This window comes from Salmo salar, chromosome ssa14 (genome assembly GCF_905237065.1).
Source record: "Salmo salar chromosome ssa14, Ssal_v3.1, whole genome shotgun sequence".
Taxonomy (NCBI): domain Eukaryota; kingdom Metazoa; phylum Chordata; class Actinopteri; order Salmoniformes; family Salmonidae; genus Salmo; species Salmo salar.
The window spans coordinates 95,943,782-95,948,781 of NC_059455.1; the positions used below are offsets into that span (position 1 = coordinate 95,943,782).

At 38.7% G+C, this 5,000-nt stretch overlaps 1 protein-coding gene across 1 annotated transcript in view; it reads left to right on the forward strand.

Moving 5' to 3' along the window:
* Positions 1-5,000, forward strand: part of LOC106570720 (regulating synaptic membrane exocytosis protein 3-like) — a 124,594-nt gene that overhangs the window by 512 nt on the left and 119,082 nt on the right. The gene's annotated exons all lie outside the window — the stretch shown is intronic.

Sequence of the window (5,000 nt, forward strand, 5' to 3'; positions counted from 1 at the left end):
GCAAGAAAAACATTAAGGGAGGAGAGTTAAAACGCCTGTAGTTTTTCATTTAGTTGGTATCTGGCATTAAGGCATTTCTGTCACATGTTTGTTTTTTTATGCTATTTTTTTTTTATTTTTCTGGATTATTAGAATCGTATTGCATTTAGTATAATCAGATCAGTGATAGTTGTATTGTTTCCACCACTAAGTAATCATAACCTATTCCCTGTCATTACTCAACAACCTCTTCATGGAGACTCAACAACTTACAATAAACATTGACTAACTTCTTAGTTACCATTTTATGTTTCTGCAGTTACTTTTCTCCTCGATTAATAAGAGGGCTTAGGGACATATAAAACACCATCGATTTGTTATTCCAAATGTTGGCTGTTATGTGAAATGTATTTTCATCTTTATTAAACCTACTACAAAGAAACACTCATGCAAAATACAGCCTACCCAGTGAGCAAAAGACGTTGGAAAGACGTAGTTTTAGTTGAAAGGACATCCATTCAAAGTCTTGTGCTCAGTGGGTAGACTTATCTATGTTGCCAGTTTCTCTTTTATTAACCTAGTGTAGTCTCCAGTCAGTTCTGCCAGCAGATATTCAGATGACTACCACTAGGCTTATTTTTATTGAACTAGGCAAGTCAGTTAAGAACAAATTCTTATTTACAATGACAGCCTACCGGGGAACAGTGGGTTAACTGCCTTGTTCAGGGGCAGAACGACAGATTTGTACCTTGTCAGCTTGGGGATTGAATCTAGCAACCTTTCAGTTACTGACCCAACGCTCTAACCATTAACCACCTGCCGCCCCTTATAGAGAAATTACTTTGTGTTGTTGAAGCAATGTCTAATTAATGTCATCCAGTAGGATGTAGTCCATAATAAGGATAGACAATCAGACTGATAGACATCCAATAAGGATAGACAATCAGACTGATAGACATCCAATAATATGAGACAATGAGACTGATAGACATCCAATAAGGATAGACAATCAGATTGATAGACATCCAATAATATGAGACAATCAGACTGATAGACATCCAATAAGGATAGACAATCAGATTGATAGACATCCAATAATATGAGACAATCAGACTGATAGACATCCAATAAGGATAGACAGTGAGACTGATAGACATCCAATAAGGATAGACAATCAGACTGATAGACATCCAATAACATGAGACAATCAGACTGATAGACATCCAATAAGGATAGACAATCAGACTGATAGACATCCAATAATATGAGACAATCAGACTGATAGACATCCAATAAGGATAGACAGTGAGACTGATAGACATCCAATAAGGATAGACAATCAGACTGATAGACATCCAATAAGATGAGACAATCAGACTGATAGACATCCAATAAGATGAGACAATCAGACTGATAGACATCCAATAAGATGAGACAATCAGACTGATAGACATCCAATAAGGATAGACAATCAGACTGATAGACATCCAATAAGATGAGACAATCAGACTGATAGACATCCAATAAGGATAGACAATCAGACTGATAGACATCCAATAAGGATAGACAATCAGACTGATAGACATCCAACAAGATGAGACAATCAGACTGATAGACATCCAATAAGGATAGACAATCAGACTGATAGACATCCAATAAGGATAGACAATCAGACTGATAGACATCCAATAAGGATAGACAATCAGACTGATAGACATCCAATAAGATGAGACAATCAGACTGATAGACATCCAATAAGGATAGACAATCAGACTGATAGACATCCAATAATATGAGACAATCAGACTGATAGACATCCAATAAGGATAGACAATCAGACTGATAGACATCCAATAAGATGAGACAATCAGACTGATAGACATCCAATAAGGATAGACAATCAGACTGATAGACATCCAATAATATGAGACAATCAGACTGATAGACATCCAATAAGATGAGACAATCAGACTGATAGACATCCAATAAGGATACAGTGAGACTGATAGACATCCAATAATATGAGACAATCAGACTGATAGACATCCAATAAGGATAGACAATCAGACTGATAGACATCCAATAAGGATAGACAATCAGACTGATAGACATCCAATAAGGATAGACAATGAGACTGATAGACATCCAATAACATGAGACAATGAGACTGATAGACATCCAATAAGGATAGACAATCAGACTGATAGACATCCAATAAGGATAGACAATCAGACTGATAGACATCCAATAAGGATAGACAATCAGACTGATAGACATCCAATAAGGATAGACAATCAGACTGATAGACATCCAATAAGGATAGACAATCAGACTGATAGACATCCAATAATATGAGACAATCAGACTGATAGACATCCAATAATATGAGACAATCAGACTGATAGACATCCAATAAGGATAGACAATCAGACGGATAGACATCCAATAAGATGAGACAATCAGACTGATAGACATCCAATAAGGATAGACAATCAGACTGATAGACATCCAATAATATGAGACAATCAGACTGATAGACATCCAATAATATGAGACAATCAGACTGATAGACATCCAATAAGGATAGACAGTGAGACTGATAGACATCCAATAAGGATAGACAATCAGACTGATAGACATCCAATAAGATGAGACAATCAGACTGATAGACATCCAATAAGATGAGACAATCAGACTGATAGACATCCAATAAGGATAGACAATCAGACTGATAGACATCCAATAAGGATAGACAATCAGACTGATAGACATCCAATAAGATGAGACAATCAGACTGATAGACATCCAATAAGATGAGACAATCAGACTGATAGACATCCAATAAGGATAGACAATCAGACTGATAGACATCCAATAAGGATAGACAATCAGACTGATAGACATCCAATAAGGATAGACAATCAGACTGATAGACATCCAATAAGGATAGACAATCAGACTGATAGACATCCAATAATATGAGACAATCAGACTGATAGACATCCAATAAGGATAGACAGTGAGACTGATAGACATCCAATAAGGATAGACAATGAGACTGATAGACATCCAATAAGGATAGACAATGAGACTGATAGACATCCAATAAGGATAGACAATCAGACTGATAAGTTTATTATCCCTGTGTGGACATGTTGGTGTATAAATAAAATCACAATCAAACAGGCAAAGGCATATACAGACATTTACACTAGCTGTACAAACTCACCTTAAACTGGGAGGTTAGGCCTGATGGGAATACCTGATGCTTTGCGGGGAGGTTGGAGAAGAGATTAGGCCTGATGGGAATACCTGATGCTTTGTGGGGAGGTTGGAGAAGAGATTAGGCCTGATGGGAATACTTGATGCTTTGCGGGGAGGTTGGAGAAGAGATTAGGCCTGATGGGAATACCTGATGCTTTGTGGGGAGGTTGGAGAAGAGATTAGGCCTGATGGGAATACCTGATGCTTTGTGGGGAGGTTGGAGAAGAGATTAGGCCTGATGGGAATACCTGATGCTTTGCGGGGAGGTTGGAGAAGAGATTAGGCCTGATGGGAATACCTGATGCTTTCTGGGGAGGTTGGAGAAGAGATTAGGCCGGATGGGAATACTTGATGCTTTGTGGGGAGGTTGGAGAAGAGATTAGGCCTGATGGGAATACCTGATGCTTTCTGGGGAGGTTGGAGAAGAGATTAGGCCTGATGGGAATAGTTGATGCTTTGTGGGGAGGTTGGAGAAGAGATTAGGCCGGATGGGAATACCTGATGCTTTGTGGGGAGGTTGGAGAAGAGATTAGGCCGGATGGGAATACCTGATGCTTTGTGGGGAGGTTGGAGATGAGATTAGGCCTGATGGGAATACCTGATGCTTTTGTGGGGACATTGGAGTGGGGTCAAAGGCTAGATTTTCTAGGACAACTCGGCTGAGAGATATAAAGGTGTGTGTGCTGTGTGTATGTGTGTGTGTGTGTGTGCTGGGCTTTACGCTGAAATTGAAAACATTTAAGTACACAAAAATAGATTCAGAGCACAATGAAAGTATTTGAGAAAGACTGATAAGAAACTACAAACAAATTGATGAAACAGTCTGTATGACAGCTCAGCAGTCTGGTCCAAATACCAATGTTTCCTGCTCTATTTCTTTTTGCACACACAAAAACCCATCCGTTTAAAAATGTATTTAGGATATGTAGTGAATCTAGCAAGCCAGGGAACTGAAAGCAACTTTCTAGATAATGTTTTTTGTTTGTTGCTAACTTGATAGCCAACTTAAACTAGCTGGCTAGCCAGCTCATGTAATTACCAGAAGATGTCTGCCAACCTTTTGAGTTTAACTGTAGCCAGCTTTTTTTATCACCATCAGAGGAAAATTAACACATTTACAAGGAAAATGATTTACAAATTATTTGCAAGTATGGTGAGCTGCTGGGTGACTGTTGTAAATGTGAAGAAATAAAAGTGAATTCTGTCAGGAGGAATTTAGAATAACTTGCTGCTATCACGTCAGGTTATCATGACAACTGTGACAACAACAAGGGTCGATGTTGAATGCCTCTTGCTCCTTGCCGGCTAAAGAAATGTGTAAAAGGTGAATACCAACAACAAAGTGGTAGAAATGCGCCTGTTTTGAAAGGGATCATATAAACATTGCCCAATTGAGTTTACAGGCAACATACCTTCAATCCTATTTGAAAGCAGTATAACAGTGCGTACCGCCCTCCAGGCACTGTTGCTGCACCAGGTGGCTTATGGGATTCCTATTTCTTTGTTCTATTGCCAGAGTATGAAACAAAACAGCAGAAATGCTTTGAAAATAGCCACGGTAGCAATATATTTTTGCTCTACATTTTGCCCACACATGTTCTCATACTTGACTTCTGCAGTTTGCACAGATCTACTTTTTTTTTTAAGCAAATGCGAGTAAAACGGTCGCGCTGTAAAGTGTGTGTGTGTGTGTGTGTGTGTGAGATCGAACATCTGACATACTCTCACACCTCAGCATGTGTTTTGGCTCAATCATT